The sequence below is a fragment of the Nuphar pumila genome, chromosome 1, assembly GCF_984573655.1.
Source record: "Nuphar pumila chromosome 1, dmNupPumi1.hap1.1, whole genome shotgun sequence".
Classification (NCBI taxonomy): domain Eukaryota; kingdom Viridiplantae; phylum Streptophyta; class Magnoliopsida; order Nymphaeales; family Nymphaeaceae; genus Nuphar; species Nuphar pumila.
In genome coordinates, this window is record NC_143249.1 from 150,788,844 (window position 1) to 150,808,312 (window position 19,469).

The window sequence follows — 19,469 nt, forward strand, 5'->3', positions numbered from 1 at the left end:
GGACCAACGAATCTTGGGCTGAGCTTCCCCTTCTTTCCAAAACGAAACACACTCTTGGTTGGAGAGACCTTGATAAAAACCTTATCTCCAACCGCAAAAGTGAGTTCCCTACGCCGCTGATCGGCGTAGCTCTTCTGTCGACTCTGAGCAGTCAGTAGCTTCTTTCTGATCATGTGGACTTGCTCAGTATAATGCTGCAACACAATGGGCGAGTCCAAGGTTCGCTCACCCACTTCACCCCAATGGATTGGTGATCTACAGGGTCGTCCATACAAGGCTTCATACGGTGCCATCCCGATGCTAGCGTGGTGGCTATTATTATAAGCAAATTCAGCCAACGCTAGGTGGGAATCCCAATCACCTTTCCATTCCAGCATACAGGCTCTTAGCATATCTTCAAGAGTCTGTATGGTTCGTTCTGATTGCCCATCTGTTTGGGGATGGAATGCTGTATTGAACTTGAGTTTCGTCCCTAGGGCTCTCTGAAGCTGCTCCCAAAAGTGAGAGGTGAACTTCGGGTCACGATCAGATATGATCGAAATCGGCACTCCATGGAGTCTAACGATTTCCCGAATGTAGATCTCTGCCAATCGTTCAGTTGAGTATCGAGTGTTGATTGGCAGAAAATGAGCAGACTTGGTGAGTCTGTCCACGATCACCCATATCGAATCGTGTTGTCTCTTGGATCAAGGCAATCCAACGATGAAATCCATCGTAATGCCTTCCCATTTCCATTCTGGAATCTCGATCTGTTGCATCTTTCCACCAGGGCGCTGATGTTCGATCTTAACTTGCTGGCACATCAAACACTTCGAGACAAACGTAGCCACATCACGTTTCATACCCCTCCACCAGTACTTTCTCTGTAAATCTCTGAACATCTTCGTACCTCCAGGGTGAATGGTGTACTTGCTATTATGAGCCTCCTGGAGTACTTCCTGTCTTAGCTCAGGGTTATTTGGAACCCAAATTCTTTCTTCCATCCATATTCCTCCATCTTCTTTCAAATGGAAGAAAGTGTTATCTTTTTCAGCACGAGCTTTCAATTCCAAGTACCGGGGATTCTTGAACTGTTCGGCTACGATGCGATCGAGGAACTCAATGTGGATCGTCAAACATGACATTTGGATTCTACCTGAATCAGCCAAAAATGGCTTCCACTTGACGAAATCCTCCATCAACTTCCATTGTCCGGTTAGGCTGGCCAGAGTGCCAACAGTCTTACGACTAAGGGCATCTGCTACAACATTCGCTTTTCCAGGGTGATAGGAAAGCGTGAATTCATAGTCTTTGAGGAATTCCAGCCATCGCCGTTGCCGCATATTGAGTTCTTTTTGATAAAAGAGGTATTTTAGGCTTTTATGGTCCGACATGACCTCAAATTTTTCTCCATACAGGTAGTGTCGCCAGATTTTAAGCGCGAACACTACCGCGGCAAGCTCCAAGTCGTGGGTTGGATAGTTTTTCTCATGGACCCTCAACTGTCGTGATGCATAGGCGATTACTTTGCCATGCTGCATCAACACACAACCCAGACCTGTTCCCGAGGCATCGGTATAAGCAACGAAGCCTCCCTGACCAGAAGGTAAGGTAAGAACAAGGGCAGTGGTAAGCCTCTGTTTGAGAACCTCAAAGCACTCCTTACACTGGTCAGTCCATTCAAACTTGACTCCCTTTTTAAGTAATTTCGTCATCGGTACGGCGATTCGGGAGAAGTCTTGTATGAACTTCCGATAATATCCGGCAAGTCCAAGGAAGCTACGGACCTCAGTGATATTTTCTGGCTGCTTCCAGTCCATCACAGCTTCCACCTTCGCAGGATCCACTGCGATTCCATCTTTTGAGATCACATGACCAAGGAACATCACTTTGTCTAGCCATAATTCACATTTTGAAAACTTAGCATAGAGTTGGTTATCTTGAAGGGTTTTCAAGACGATTTTCAAGTGCTCCACGTGTTGTTCCTTGTTCTCAGAATATACGAGAATGTCATCAATAAAGACGATGACAAAGCTATCCAAATATGGTCTGAATATCCGGTTCATTAGATCCATAAAGGCAGCAAGCGCATTAGTGAGTCCGAAGGGCATTACTACGAACTCATAATGGCCATATCTCGTTCTGAAGGCTGTCTTGGGTATATCCTCTTCCTTTACTCTGAGCTGATGGTACCCAGACCTGAGGTCGATCTTGGAGAACACCCTCGCTGTTCTGAGTTGATCGAATAAGTCCTCAATCCGAGGCAACGGGTACTTATTTTTAACAGTTGCCTGGTTAAGCATCCGATAATCGATGCATAACCGAAGGGATCCATCCTTCTTCTTTACAAACAGCACTGGGGCTCCCCACGGTGACACACTAGGACGGATGAACCCTTGTTCCATCAGTTCTTCCAACTGACACTTCAACTCACTGAGTTCAGCTGGCGCCATTCGATACGGGGCTTTGGATATCGGCGTTGTTCCAGGTAAGGATTGAATTCCAAATTCAACCTCACGAAGTGGCGGAAGTCCTGGCAATTCCTCAGGAAACACATCGGGAAACTCCCGCACCACTTCCAAACTCTCAAGGGGTTGGTCATTGGATTTTTCCACCGAGAGACTCAACAGGAAGGCCACACAACCCTTCCTAAGGTATTTTTGTACCTTAAGTGCTGATATGAGCCTTTTCTGTGGAACTGGTTTGGATAACCGGTACTCCATCTTAGGCAATCCGGGTCGAGATAGAATCACTCTGCCCTCGCGGCACAGAATCTTGGCATTATTCTGAGCCAACCAATTCATTCTCAGAATGACATCGTACTGTACCATATCGATCAGGATGGCGTCAGTAGGCAAGTGTTGCCCTGCTATCTCAATATCCAAATTTTTCACACACCGGATACATTTGGTGCGTGAACCCAACGGGTTATATACTTCGATCATTTTATCAATCGGTTGCACCGAAGCGTGGAGTTGTTCGGTGAAATCGTCAGAGATAAACGTATGAGTAGCACCACAATCAAACAAGACGTAAGCTGCATGTCCATTAACAGGTACGGTGCCTTCAATCAGGTCACCATTTTCGACTTGTTCAGTCGTTACAGCATATACACGACCTGCAGCAGGCCTTTGTTCTACTCTAGGTGGAGGTCGTTGAAACTGAGAACGTTGTGGTGCTGGTCGAGAGGGTCCGGCAGATCCGACACTACTCCTTTGTTCATCTGCAGCCTTCTTGGCGCAATCCCTTATAAAGTGGCCCATCTTGCCACAATACAAGCACCCACCAATGTCACGAGGACATGGCTTTCCGGGGTGGTTCATACGACACCTTGGGCAGCTGAAGTTGGACTGCTGACCATTCGGAGTTGTGTTCTGTCTTGGCCTCACGACTTGTTGAGTGTTGTTCCCTCCTTGGAACTTCTTCTTTTGAAAGGGTTGTCGTGAACCCTGGCCACTTGGGAATGTCCTTTTACGATTCCCACCATTCACTATGGGCTTCTTTGCTATGATCACTTTAGATCGCGCCCAATCCTCTTGGATTTTTGAAGCTGCTGCTACCGCAGCCTGAAAAGTCGAAGGCATGCTTGTTATCACTCGAGATCGCAGCCCTTCGCGCAGACCATTCACATATTTGTCGGCCCTTTCTTGGTCTGTTTCGAACAATCGAGAGCAGTAGCGCTCTAGATTCTGAAATTTGGTGGTATAGTCCATTAGACTCATACCGCTCTGTTCCAACTCCAGAAACTCCATCTTTTTCTTGTTTCTGGAATGCAACGGGAAGTAGTTATCCATAAAAGTCCTCCGAAAGTCATTCCAAGGAATGACTTCGACTTGTGAGAACTGGATAAGTTTAGTGGTATCCCACCACTTCCGTGCATTATCTTTTAATCGATACGTGCCAAAGTTGGTCTTCTTCTCTTCTGGTACTCCCAGTACTGAGAAGGCACGTTCTGTCTCTTCGATCCAACTCTCCGCGAGCTCAAGATCGGTTCTGCCAATGAAAACTGGTGGGTCAAGCTTGAGAAACTTCTCATAAGTCACTCCTTCCAGGTGTTCGTTTCGTGGTGCGACTGGTTCTGGCCTCGTTTCACGAATGGCGGTAACCAGGTTGTTGAGTGTCTCCAACAGGAATCCTTGCGTATGGGACTCCTCGCTTGGTATGGTTCTCCTCGTCGTAGGAGCCATTTATCTATGCACACACAAGCACTTGTTTTTAGTTTCTCGATGTATATGAGGAAGTAAAAAGCTTTATTTACTTAATATACATCACATTTACATAAGCATCGCCTTAAACAAAACGTCATGCCGCACTGGCAGACTTTAGGCGTTGATAAACTATGTACATGAGTCTACTGACTCCAAAACATCACCAGTCTCTTTAAGACTTGGATTTCTTTGATGAAGACGAACTCCAAAAGGTCCATCTATTGCCACATGGCCTTGGTGCAGGTACTACTAGCTTTGGCTTGGGCGGCACTTCCGCACTAGCAAGCGAATACTGGGGATATATGAGAGACTCCAGTCCACTTTCCCAGTCAGCAAGATCAAGACTCTAGGAGTCTAGAATAATGATTGGCGAACAGAAAGAATCCCCTCTTTTGTTTCTGCCATTTACGCTCGGCATATGTGATGCCGGATGGTAGCTTGGCGAGTGATAGACTTCTGCAGGGAAGTTCAAATCAAAATCCCTCAGCCTTGGTAATTCATCAAAAGATGTTGGGGTATGGTTGCTCCCAACACTAGAGTGATGCGGTCCACTGACACGCGAAGTCTCATCCCTGAGACCCTTTGAAGCCCGCCGACCCATATCGGCGGTATATTTCCTTTGGCATTTGTTGGCGGAATGCCCATCTTCGCCACAATATTGGCAGTCTTGGACTTCATACGGGCATATCCACTCATCGTGCATGACCTTGCAGCAATAGCAATATCCACGCGAGTCATGAGTTGCCATCTATACAAAGATGCACCCAGATCAGAACAAAAGTATAAAAACATATACTTACAGTGCGATATCGGGACCATGACGGATCTTGAACCAGGTTTCTCAGACTCATGCTCTGATACCAATTCTGTAACGCCCCGGATTTCCAAAACAAAGCTAAGTTAAAATTTTCATGAATTTCTTTTTTTTTTTCTTTGCAGCGGAACTTAGAAAAGCTTTTAGCAGCGGAATCAGACGATAATGAGTCGTCAGTTTTAGAAAACTCCGAGCACGTTGCAGGTATGTGGCCAAGCAACTCATTGACCACCAAAGTGTTCCATTTTATCGAAAACATATGTTTATTACAACACTACTGCTTAGGAAAGCAGTGTAGGTTCAATAAAAAGGAAGCAGTACAACTCTGTCTAGAGAAACCCTGGAACTCGATGCCGCCTTGCTCCGCATATCGCCACGCAGGTCCAACACCTGAAATCCCCATAAAACGGGGTCAGAACCACTGATGGTCTGGTAAGCATGCAATCATGTAACCATTCAACTCAAGCACGATAATAACCACTCAGGGTCGCAATGCGCAATAACGACGCTCAAGCCTCCAAGACTTAGCGTATATCGCAGGAGCCTCCTCAGGGCTATGAGTTGAACATCCGCTCGAGTCTTCATGACTTAGAGCAAGCCTTTTCAGGGTTGTGATTTGAATAGCTGCATAAGTCTCCATGACTTAGCCATGACCTCTTCCGGGTCTCAAAGTGATGTCTAGCTCAAGTCTTCATACTTGGCACATCCGTATCTCACGCATCTAAGGACAACTCCTCGAGCTTCGCTTAGTCGTGCGGATACAACACGGGTCTTTGCCCAGTCGGTCCAGTAGTATACCGAACATGACACCTTTACAAAGGTTATGCAGGACTGACTCAACACGTCATCCACTCATACATTCAAAGCATCGCTGTACCTAGAACTAATGCATTGTTTGATAATTAACCGCTCCCGCCTTTGGTACACAGGTAGAGCTATTGTCCGGGCATCAACGCGACGTTCTGGGGGTTGATTATTCTATGTATTTTAGATACCCCAGAGGCCTGTTGACCCTATCCATAGTAGGGCAGTGTGTTTCAACTGGGAGAATCCTACTAGGCCCATATTCGGATGCATCCTCTACTTGTAGTAGTTGGGTTCAATCCTTAGATCTTAAGGATAACCACGACCCCAAAACCCATGAGTGACTGAGGCCATCGTGGACTCTATCAGGTCCAAAGTAAAATACATGTCACTCAAGGCTGTACCATCACTGTCATTCCACAGTGAGCATAATTCCTGAAGGGGTCTGTCAGTCTTACAATTACTTGGACAGAATCTGCATGCCATTTAGGCAGCCCATGCTTTCAGCACTACGGGAGTATGTACCCGAACCCATTCAGTCTTCCCCAACACAGTCATTACTAAGGGGGTACCCCTAACACGATCTTCAACCGCGGGGTATGTGCGACCTTAAGTCTTATTCATATGCATGCAGAACACCGCTCTTTGGCACTTCGGCCACCACGAGCATCACACCTCTTTGGGTGGAAACAACACACTCTGGCTCTTCGGCCCTTACGAGTCTGGTTGTGTAACCGTTCTCAATGAGCATGCATATGACTCGATCTAAATAGATCGGCTACTCGACGTATTTTTACGCAACGAGTCCAAACCTAGCCAAGGCGCAACCTCTACTCCGGCTCAGCGGCCCTTACGAGCAAGGTGCCCTTGCAGGCACAAGGATACGAGCCGATCTGGCATCGTTCCATCAACGGACATCATTATGCTGTTCCATTGGTTCCGGCAGCTCTTCTGCCAACCATTTCGTCAGCACCTCCCCTGCTCTACCGGCAGTGGTGCGACGAACCCTTCTACGTTGTAGAGGGCAAACCATGAACTGGGTAGCACTCTGCTATATGTCAGAGTATCCTGCTACGTTCTTTCTGAGCTATTCTTAGCTTCTTCAGAAATTTCAGCAGCACTTCCTCTCTTTTACGGAGAAAGCGTGCGTTTCTTTTATCCATTTCAGCGGCATCTCCCCTCTTTGGTAGGAAATCGCCACGCTGAATTCGGGAAATGGATGCGCACCGTTGTGCGTACTTTGCATCCATCAAGGTTGCAGGAACCCTTGGCCATAGCCAGGCCATACGAAATTGACTTAGTCATTACGTAAAGAGCATTTTGCCAAAAACCGAAGCCTTTCCAATAGGGGCTTCATTCGTCAAGCAGAATCTTGAACGAGGAGCGGTCAAGGAATCGCATGGGCGATTTGGAGTTTGATCTCCATTTGAACGCTCATTTATGCGCTATATATGTAGTATAAGCAGAAGCCTGTGCTTTATACAGCGGCGGCGTAAAGAAATGCATATACTATTGTTCAGGGTGTGTAACTGAACGAAATATTCTACATATATAACAAAGCAGAAGCCTTGGCATCATTCGACGCGACGGCGTAAGTAAATACATTGCAGAAAGCAGGAGCCTTGGCATCGTTCGACGCGACGGCGTAAGTAAATGCATAATCGGAAGTGCAGTAATCGGAAGTGCAGTAATCGGAAGTGCAGAAAACAGGGAGCCTTGGCATCATACGACGCGATGGCAAAGGTAAATTACATAGCCTGTGCGATATAAGACGCGTCGGCAGAATCAGCAGATATACACCTAGATCCGCATCCAACGATAGTTACGAGGCGAGCGGGTGAACACCGAAGTGTCCTAAAGGGCTCAACCTAGAACTAAAGCGAGATACCATTTTGAAGAACGCAAATACTGCGTGTTTGAACATAGATATATCCGACGATAGTTACGAGACGAGCGGGTGAACACCGAAGTGTCCAAAAAGGGCTCAATCAAGAACTAAAGCAAGATACTACTTCAGAAAGTATATTCTATATACAAACAGTCAAATACTTGAGAGAGATGGATCAACGAAGCGAACTTACTTCAAATCGTGGAAGAAACGACTCTGGGTTGCTTCTTTGGCTTCGAGCCTTCCTTCGAGAGGTCAGACTAAGTCAGATGAAGCTGACTTAGTTGAGAAAGAGGTAGAGTAGGTCAAGCTACTCAACCTAAGTGGTTTGAATCAAACAGGGTTCGATCCAAGTCAACTGGGTTCAGCAGGTTCGAACTCAGCTCAAGTAGGCTAAGTCTGGGTTCAGAAATCCAAACCAGAATCTGGACCAAAAAGGACTTTGACTTTGACTTTAAACCCAACTAGGTTCAAGTCAAGTCAACTGGGTTTGGACCAGGTCAAGTGGGTTCAGACCCAGGTCAGGTGGGTTAGGACCAGGTCAGGCAGGCTCAGGCTAAGTCAGGCAGGCTCAGCCCAGGTCAGGTGGGCTCAGGTGGGCTAGGCTAGGTAGGGGAGGTTTAGGAGAGAGAGAGAAGGCAAGAGAGAGAGGGGGGGTCGATTTTTATGAGAAGAGAGAGAGTGGGGAGGGCTATTTATAGCCCAAGCCCACCTCCTCTTGGATTTTCTCATGCCCCTTCTACCCCCTTGGCTTCTTTTTAATTCCAAGAGGTTCCTTGGTGTGGGGCCCACTTGGATATTCCATGGGATATTTTTGTGGGTCCCACCAGATATTTTCTGAGGAATATTTCTGTGGGTCCCACCAATATTTCCGTGGGTCCCGCAAGAATTTCGGGTTTCCGGCGATTTTTTTCCGAAAAATTCTGAGTACGCCATTTTCTTCGTATTGACGTAACTAAGAAAGTTGGCTCGTAGGAATCCTTTGATTTCATTCAGGTAGGAAGTTATGGCTTCCAGAGTGTTTGAGCATATATTCGTGATTCGACGAATATCCTAAGTATAACTGGCTCGCAGGAATTGATTCGTTTTGCATTCTGAGAAGAAATGCTATTTTTACCGGTAAATGCCTCATGAATTTTATTCAGATATTTTCTGAAAAATTGCGGGTCTTACAATCAGACCGTTGAACATGACACCGAACATTGTTTTGTCCTTAAAAACATCATCTAGGACTGCATCGACAAGAATTTGTTGATCAAGGATAAGGAAGAACAACAACCCAAAATTTTGTCCAAACCTTTCCCAAAACATTCAGCTTCAGTGATTTCAGAGCAAGCAGTCTTTCTCCAGAACAGTATTCAGCCGTGTTCAAGTCAGGACATTCAGGATCAACATCAGGTCCTAGTCCTTCGCCAAGCACAGTCTTTCGCCAAGAGGGCGGATATTACTTCGTTTGTCAGCAACAAGAAACTAACCAAGGAGCCAGTGAAGATGACGACAAACATTGCCAAGCTAATCCCCAGGATTCTAAAGCGCTTCATCAAAGCAGCTTCAAAGAAAGATGAGACTCCAGGGTCAGTACAGAAGCCAATTACTGCTCTATCAAACGTCTTTATTCTGGACTTGACCCACGCTTCGTCGGAGCACCAACAAGTACTAGAAGATCTGCTGCGTAAGATCAAGGTCAAGCCTAGCACAACACCGCAAGATATGGCACAGATCGTCAACCAAGCAATGACGAATGCACCAATCACATTTTCGGATGAGGATTTTCCAAAACCTCATTCATTTCATAACAACACCTTATACATAGTGGTGCGAACCAGAGGCATGACAGACCCTCACGTACTAGTTGACGGAGGCAGCAGCCTCAACATCTGCCCGGAGATGACAACAAGAGCTTTGGGCCTGAAGGAGGAAGAGTACACCCCATATCCGATAACGATCTAGGGTTTCGACAACCACAGACAGACAACCAGGGGAAAAGTCTTCCTTGAAATTTTCATCAACTATTCGGTGCATACAGTCCTATTTCACGTGGTAAACATGCCACCCACGTACAATCTTCTGTTGGGACGCACTTGGATCCACAACGCCAATGTTGTTTCTTCAACCCTTCACCAGTGCATTAAATGGTTGAAGGGAGGCATGATTACCATGGTCCTAGGAGAGGATCCCAAGGAAAGACTCCCACAACCAATGATTCCCCCTCCTACTTTCACTGCCGACATCCCGAGCATCCAGGAAGTCGATGAAATCAATTTAAGTGAAAGCCTGGACATGTTGAAGTTGAAAGAAGTCCAGCCGTCAGAAAATGTCACCGCAGTGGTTCAGTGGCAGGGACCTCGCTTCTTCAAGCTAGGTGGGCGCCTCGATTGCACTTCGTTCAAAGATCATCCTCTTTTCCCTCATTTCTCAAAAACAAAGAAAGGATTTGATTTACTGATGAAACATGACTACCAGCCCTTCAGGGGCCTTGGTAAGAATGGGGAGGGCATTCTGGAGCCGATCATCCCAGCTCGGCATGTCACCAGTGCAGGATTAGGTTTTTCTAGTCAATCATTCAGCAAAAAGACCACTTTCATCAAGGGAGCAGAATAATGAAGGCAATGCCAGTGTTTTCTGCTTTCTCTTCTTTAATGTCATCTTGTAAGGGCAAAAATCTGCCCCAGTTTCTTTCTTTCCTTCAAAAGTCATATGTAAATATCAAAGTCATTTGATCAATGAAATGTTGATTTCCTATTCACATCTTGGCGTACACAAATTCTTTGCTTATATCTTTGTCTATGTTGTCATTCTCTATTTTCTGTACAAAAGGCTATTTTTCGAACATCTTACCTTTTTCTCAAAAACCTTCTTTGCGCTTTTCAGGGTTGCTGAAATCATGGCTCCTAAATCTCTCAAAAGGCTCATTATCAATTCCAATTTTTCTCAAAATAAATCCAAACCGGCCGGAATCTGCAAGGCAAAGGCAGGGGCAGAGGTCAGTAAGGTGATAGAGCAAATCGAAGAATTAGCAGAGTTCGATTCAGCGATTCAAGAATTGCCAGAATTTGCCAGTATCCAGAAGTAGGATGAACCATCGCCGTTGGTTCAGGATCCGACAGAGAAGGTAAATATTGGTTCAGAAGATGACCCGAAAATCCTCAAAATTGGTTCCAGCATGTAAACACCCCAAATTTTCACCCTCATCCAGTGTTTATCCATTTCATATGTAATTGCATATCACTGCATACATTTTGCATATCATTTCATCGCATTGCATAGCACTGCATGTCATCCCATCTCATTTTCGAGATCCAGCACTCCTGTTTTCAAAACATTCAATCCAGATTTGAGTTTTAAAGCTTGCTTTCAAAATCAATTTCAAAACCTGGGTTTTTAGTCAACATTCTATCATTTTCCAACCCCAGGACCTCATATTTCGAAAAAATTTCTCAGAAAACAATCTGGATTCATTTTAACTTCAAATTTCAATCGATTTCAATTCACAGATAAGGCCCATTGAGGTGGTGTCTCTTCTGGATTCTCTTATTCATCAAATTTCTCAAATTTTTGAAAGTTTTAGTCAGATCAGGACTCTGTCCCAGAGTCCTAATCCAGTCAGGAGTCTGTTCGGGGGTCTGCGTTACTCCCATTGTCAGTCTTTTTCCATTGTTTTCAAAATTTAGGTCATTTTATAGAGTCCAGTTAATTCAGGACTCTATTTTAGAGGTCGGTCGAGTTAGGAGTTTGACCCTGACTGTGTGTTTTTGACTTATTTCTTCATTTTTTGATAAAATCTTTCGAAAATTCTTCCATTTGAATTCTAAAATCTAAAATCTCAGAATCCTAAGAGTTCAGGACTCTAACTCGGAGTTCCAGTTTGCTTGAGACCCTATTTTCAAAGATCTTGAATTTCAAATACTGATTTTAACCCCTTTTCAAAGCCATTTTTAGTGTTTATTTCAAAATTCTTCAAAACTCGATGTGAACCCACTCAGTTGGCACCATATCCAGAGGAGTTCTGACTCGGTTAGAACCCTATGCCATTTCAAAAATTCTAATTTTAAGATTGCTTTTTAAAATCCTTTTGAAAACTCCTTCAATTTCAAGTTTTAAAATCGCTTTTTGAAAAACTCAAGTAGGGCCCACACGGGGTGGCGCCATATTCGAGTAAGTCAGGGCTAGACTAGGGTTAGCAGTGTCTTGGTTAGTGTTAGGGGTTTAGAAGAGTTAAAATTTATTTTGAAAACTCATTTTGAAAGTTAGTTTTTAAAACTAGTGTTTTTAAAGGTTTTTAAAAGGTGTTTTAAAACTCAAATGTTAAAAATGCCAAGTGGCATTACATTTGGGGATTTTTTAGGAGAGTCTAGGGGTTAATTAGGTATTAAATAGGATAATCTAGGCTAGGGGTAGGATAGTCTTTTCATTCAAAAATCCCCCCCCCCCCCTTTAGAGTCCAAAATTTCCATTTTTTTTTAAAACCTAAAAAATTTCTATAAAAAGGGGCTATAGGGGGGACGATTTTCCAGCCACCTTTTGAGCAAATCTTGGAGCTTCTCTCCCCTCTCCAGCCTTCCTTCGTTGCTGCAACTCCAAGGTAAATAATTTCTTCAATTTTTAATATTTTATTTAGTGTTTTTAATGATTTAAACATAGATTTAGCCTTGGACACCCCTCCTTTTGTGGATTCAATCAAGATTCAACCTCAAGAACCATCAAGAACGGTCCAAAAAGATGATCTAACTCTGTTTTTGTGTGTTTTTAGGGATTTTAATCCATTAGAATCGATTTTAGCATTATCTTTTGCATTATTAACCAATAAAACATGTGATTTACCCTTTTAATGGGTTAAATCCATGTCTTTAAAGTTAAAAATCAAATTCCAGCCATTGATTCCCTGATTTTTATCTATTTAGTTGTTTATTTATGCTTATTATACGTTTTACACTATAGAAATAATTTTTATTTACTGTTATATGGTTTATTTTATTGATTTTCATTAGTTGATGCATGGTTTCTTAAGTTTCTTAGATTTCTGTGTGTTTTAGGTTTAGAACAGTAAAAATAATGTTATTTCGGATTGAAATACTTTTTGTTTAGTTCTGATTTTTTTATATGCGATACATGTATGTGTAAAGGAGTTATTGTAAAAAAATCAAAGATTTTGGACTTCGAGAACCTTGTCAGAAAAATCAGACATCAAATTGGGTTTTTAAAGCTTTAAAATCGTTGTTAAAATAAAAAAGGTAACTTGCTGTGATTATATTTTCTTCATCCTATATCTGATTTTAGATCTTTAAAGTGCCATGGATTCACATTGATTAGATCTATCTACTATGAAATTTTGAGAATTTTTGGCTACTGTTTAGTATTTTTGCTCTGACAGAGAATCTAATTTTCAATATTAAATTTGTTAGGGTTTACCAAAACCCTAATCAGACTTGTGTTATTCATAAATCCCAAAATACAGATCCGATTCATGATCTGTTTAAGATGAGTACTGTTATTTTTGTAATCACTGTTTACTGTTAAAATCTCAGATATTTTGAATGAGTGCTGCTATTTATTTCGGAATTTTCAATTGAAACTATCAGTTAGGACCAAAGTTAAAATCAATGTATTCAAGGCCAAATTGCCGTAAAGGAATCTCCCTGATCCTAAGTGCTTTTTCAGATCTGTAAAAAGGAAAAGTTCTGTTTTCTTGTTTATTTGGTCTCTGAAAAAAATCAGAGATTTTCATGGAAGACTGACCCCTGGTTCGGGTCCTAAACTGAGACTGGTTGGTAAACTAAGTCAAAAATAGCATTTTTTAGGGTTTGATGCTATTTTCGGATTAAATTAATGCCAAAAAATTATTTTTATAATTCCAATTCGATATTAGGGTTATTATAAGTGCAGGTACCAAATTTGATGAATTTTGGAAACCGATTGATGGCTGAATTAAGCAAATTGCAAAACAGGGTACCCGAAGAATCCTGAAATATTGTCAAAATCACAGTTTTTGTAATATTCTTAGATTTTCGTGTATAAGCATATATTTTTAGGGTTTAATCATGTTCATAATCATATTAGAATGCTTTAGGTTTAATTTTATGCTTATTTGACTTCATTTAGTGCCTAAAACCTAAGTTTTACCAAAATATTTTCTGAAAAACCCTGCTTTCAAGGCCATAGTCTTGCTATCGGAAGAAATTTGGTCATTTGACCACAATTTCGAAATCCCTAAACTTATTTCCATATTTTTAATCATGTCACATCATATTTAGTTTGATTTATCTTCATCTGAATTTCAAAACTTGCATTTTACAAAATATCTTTCTGAAAACCCTAATTTCAAGGCCATAGTCTTGTTATTAGGGTTGTTTTGGTCATTTTGACCGCAATTTCGAAATTTCATATCTTATCTTATTTATTCAATTTTATTTTATATCAATTTTGATTTAAGGGAATCATGGCAAAATGGCTTATATCTAGCAAAATCCAATAATTTCTAGATATTACTGGATAAACCTAGAAAGCCAACATATATTCACTAACCAAGTTTTCTAGTTTTGCAGGTACATTGAAGACTTTAATTTCTGTATTTTCAATTCAATAGTGATGTAAATTAAATTAAATTTAGAATAAGAATTTAAATTTCAGCTTAGACTAGGATTGCATTGCATATAGTTTAATCCTGCGAATATTAAATGTCTGATGAATGTATCATTCATGCATATGTTCATAAATTCACTATGGTTTACACGAATGGCACATGCACTAGCTCTTATGGAGTTGACAAACTTGGTGGAATTTGTATTTATGGCCATAGTCAGAATACGAGTGATACCTAGATTTGTAATCTTCGTATTAGCCACATTTAGCCTACACTCTTAGGCTAACTTCAAAATGCACTGCATTTCTCAAAAAAATACAAAAAAGATTTTCTCAATTCCTCAAATCCATATTCATTCATTTCATGCATTTGCCAATTCCAATTCAAATTTCAATTCAAAGAAGTCCATTTTCTCAAATTTTCCTAAGTCTTATTCAAAAATTGATTTTCTCAAAATATGGATTTGCCAATGATATTTCAGGTATTTTCCAAGTTCCGAATTCGATTTTCTAAGTTATATTTTCAATTTCAAAGTTTGAATTCAAAGAAATCAAGTTTTCCAAAGTTATTTCACATTTCTCAAAATCGATTTTCATAAAACCTCTAGATTCTTCAGAAATCGATTTTCACTTTCTCAGATACAATATCTCAACCATGATTCACGATTTTCCAGGTATTATATTTTCCAAGAATCTCCAAATATTTTCCAATCTTTAAAGCAAACATCATGTTTTCAAACATGCATTTTCATAAATTCATAGCACATGCCTGATTCTTTGTGCATTTAGGAAATAGAACATGATTTAGACAAGTTGAGCAAAGCTAAGCACACAATTGATCCTTGGTTCAATTACCCCTGGTAAAGGCGCCAGGAACAGTTGAACCTCGTACCGACAGGCGAGTCCCATTCCTCAGAATTATCCCGCAATTTAAAACGGAGGAGTGTTATTTTCAAAATCTTTTTCAAAGGTCAGTTTGACTCGCAAAAGTAAAAAAATTTGCGATGATAACAGGTTTGGCGACCGTGATGGGACCTGTCTTCGCCTGATCAATTGTGCTTAACTTAGTTTATATTGTCAAAATCGATTTCTATGGAATGTCAGCTTTTAATTTATGCTATCATGTGAACCTAGGAGCCTAGGCTTGAACCCAGCTGACATGGATTGCATATAGACTAGGTATGGTTTGGTAGGACCATATTGAGGAGACTATTCCATGCTCACATTAGACTTAGGTCTGAAATACAACTCTCCTCAATTCTAGGGATTGAATGCAAACAATGTATGCAAGTGTATGCTTCTTTTCATTTAAATTTTATCTCTTTAGGACTTGTATTAGAGCCTTCTGATTTGCTTGCATGTGCTCATGTTTTCAAAAATCACCCTACCTATATTGTCCCGGTCTTCACGTTACTGGGCTCTCTTCCAGAACCATAGTTCGGGACAAAGCCTCACAACTGGGCCACCTATTTGGGTGAAAACCCCCCTGCCACGTACCAAGGGCCATAGTCCAACGTATATCGGCAGGTGCTCAAGGATGTTGGAAAACTTGAACCTAGAACCGGAGAAATTGATTTTATGCCACGTACATCGAGCCTTGGCTCGAGTATATAGGCAAAGCATGATTGGACACAGATGATCTGAACCTTAGAGTTAGGATTAAGGTCCTACAGCTATTTCAAAAACATGTGCATCTAGAGTCAGCTTTTAGGGAATGTTGTATGTGCATACTTGTTTGTGCAGAATGTGTTATAGTCATTTCCTTGTTATTTTCTATATTTTCCCAATTTTCCAAAATACTGGACGATTTTTCAGAAATCCCCAATCCATTTTCATATATTGTCCATGTTTTAAAATCTTGGATGATTTCTCAAATGCTTCATTTTATGAAGTATTCCTTCATATTTCATCAAACCCTAGACGATTTTCCAAATTTCCCTTAATTTCTTTCAAAACTCCAGGTGATTTTTCATCCTTTCTTTCTTCTGGATCTCGAATTTCCTACTTCATTTTATCCTGCCTGCATTTTTTCAAAATCTCTATATTTTCCCAAGTCTTATTCCAATTTTCCGTGTTTTCCAGTCTGATGGCATCCAGTCAGCTTGATTCAGTCTTCCCTGAGGGTCACATCTCCTACGAGGTGCGATAAGGTCTTCTAGAACATCGAGTCCTCAGCACCGGATCCTTCTTTCCCCGGTGGTACTATTCATGGTTCAAGAATTTCTCTTGTATGTTTCCGGACCACTTGGACGATTGTAGGTTAGAACTAGCGTCCGCAGCGAGAAAGCAGACGGTCAACGGCAATTTGATCCATGCACTAGCAGAACGATGGAATCCGAGCACTTCTATCTTCTGGTTCCCGTGGGGCGAGATGACGGTGCTGATAGATGAATTGTCAGAAATCATGGGATTGCCCGAGCCAGCCGGTCAGCCTGGAGATCCATTGGAAAAACAATTTTTGATTAATGTCAAGGGTCTAGACCCTAAAGATGCTTTAGCTTGCATGACAGGGCGTAAGTCTTGGCCGCTGACCGAGGAAGATGGAAATGAATACGTGAATCTGCTTGAAATCTACAAACAGTATGGGACATTTGCAGAAGTCAGCTCGAGAGAGAATTCAACATGCGATGGTCTTATGCACCGTGAGACTCGCTCTTTTTCCAGATGAACGGAATTACATGGATATCAGAATAGTTCAGCTTCTGCAAAGATGGGGAAGTCAACAAACCAGCTGCCTCTCGATAGCCATGGCCGCACTCGCCTTTCTATACCGAGGGTTGACTCGTTTCGCACTCGAAGAATCAATTCTAGTCGAAGGGTGCACCTACGCGTTGCAGTCTTGGTTCCTCCAGCATGTGCCAGCCCGAGCCAGTTCCTTCAGATACAATGGTGAAAAGCTTCTGTCAGTTGCGCGATACCGATTCTTGATCGACAACCTTCAGGAGGAAGAAGTCGTATGGGACTACTTTGATCGTCAGGAATCACCTCCCATATATACTTACGCTTATGGCAAGCAGTTCAGGCTACTTGCCCCCTTCTTCTGCGCATACTATCATCCAGAGCGGTGTGTCAGACAGTTCTTTCAGAGGCAGAAGCGTGTAGAGATTTGTCCACTAGCAGGGGTTCTGCCAGAATTTGACTTCGTATCATATCAGTGGTCCGGAGCATACTATTCTGGCAGACATGGCTGGGATTCCTTTGTCAATCTTACTATTTTTCCTGACCCTCGAGTGTCGTCTGATTATCCAGAGTGGTGGAAAATTGTCTGTCCCCCTCCCCTCTGTCAAGTGTATTATTGATAAAATCATGTTTTTCCCCTCAATAAAATTCCTTTATTCTACATTTCACCTTGGTTTGACGACCTCGCCTAGGTAACAAGGCATATTTCCAGTTGTTTATTTTGCAAAGAATAGCAACGCAATTGTCGTAATTCCAGCGACGACTCAATCCCTAGTAATAGGATATTATTTCAATTGTCTACCAAAATTCACAACAAATACTTTCCTCCAACCAAATTTCCTTCAAAAACCTAACCATCAGTTCTGCCTTGCAGAGAGAGCATCAGTGACATTCAAGAGAGCATTTTGTGATACTTGATGGTTCAGACAAGGTCCGAGTTTTACTAGTAGAAGATCTCAGAAGGGCACTGTTTTCGTCAAGGGAACACATTAAAAGAATCTATTTGTCTTTTCTTTTCTACTCTTTTATTGGGATGATATCCCATTTCATTTTCGTCATGGTCATTTTGGTCAATTCTATCTTTCAATAAAGTTGCAAGTTTCCTTTATTTATCTGGGTGCCATTCGTCTCTTTACTTCTCAATATTAAATCTTCACAAAATTGACATTATTTTGCTCTTTTATTTTTCTAATTACTCTCTCAATAAAAGCAATTTATTTCATGATGAGCGATTTCCCTGAATCAATTTACCCTCCAATTTTCAGAATGTCTTCCTGATCTATCAAGAAGCTCGCCTATAATCTAAATGTCTGTTCGAAGTCAGCAGTAATTCATCAGGTCAAAATAAGAACAAAATGCAGACAGACTACAAAGCAGTCAGAAGAGTCCGCAGAGTTCGATTCAGTTCTTCAAGAATTATCAGAATTTTCATCAGCTCAGAAACAAGACGAGCCATCATCCTTAGTTCAGGACCCGACTGAGGACATCAATATCGGATCAGAAGATGATCCTAGAATTCTCAAGATTGGCAGCGGTTTGAGTCTGGGAGAGAAAGAAAGGCTCACTAATTTTCTCAAGCAGCATGAAGAAGTATTCGCATGGACTTATGAAGATATGCCAGGCTTAGATCCTAAATTGGTGGAACATCGCCTCGTTCTGAAGCCTGATGCGAAACCAGTTAAGCAGAAGTTAAGAAAAATGGATCCTCGAATCGAGCAACAGGTCAAGGAAGGACTTGAAGATTTGCTTAAAGCAGGATTCATTCGAGCAATAGATTACTCGGATTGGTTGGCGAATATCGTAGCAGTTTCTAAAAAGAATGGTAAAGTTCAAATCTATATCGACTTTCGTGATCTCAATAAAGCCACTTCGAAGGATGACTATCTGCTCCCAAATATTGATCTCTTAGTTGACAGCACAACTGGGCATGCTATGTTCTCCTTTATGGACGGATACTCCGGATATAATCAAATCAAATTGGCCGCTCGTGACCAATCCAAAACATCCTTTACCACGCCATGGGGGACCTTCTGTTATACGGTTATGCCTTTTGGGCTTAAGAATGCTGGAGCCACTTATCAGCGTGCTATGGCCGTTATTTTCCATGATCAGATGCACAAGACTATGGATGCATACGTTGATGATATTCTGGTCAAATCTAAAGAAGAAGAAGACCATATCGATTCCTTAAATCAGGTGTTCAAACGGCTCATTCTTTACAAGTTAAGACTCAATCCTCAGAAATGTGTTTTTGGGGTCGAATCAGGCAAATTGTTAGGCTTTCTGGTCAGCAAAAGGGGGATAGAAATGGATCCCGCTAAAGCCAAGGCTATCATTGATATGCCGCCTCCAACTAATCTCAAAGAATTGCGTAGTCTTCAAGGACGTATGCAATCAATTCGGCGATTTATTTCCAATTTGGTTATGAGATGCAAGCCTTTTAATCATTTGCTCAGAAAATGAGTAAAGTTCGAATGGGGACCAGAGTGTCAGCAATCGTTCGAACGCATCAAGAAAT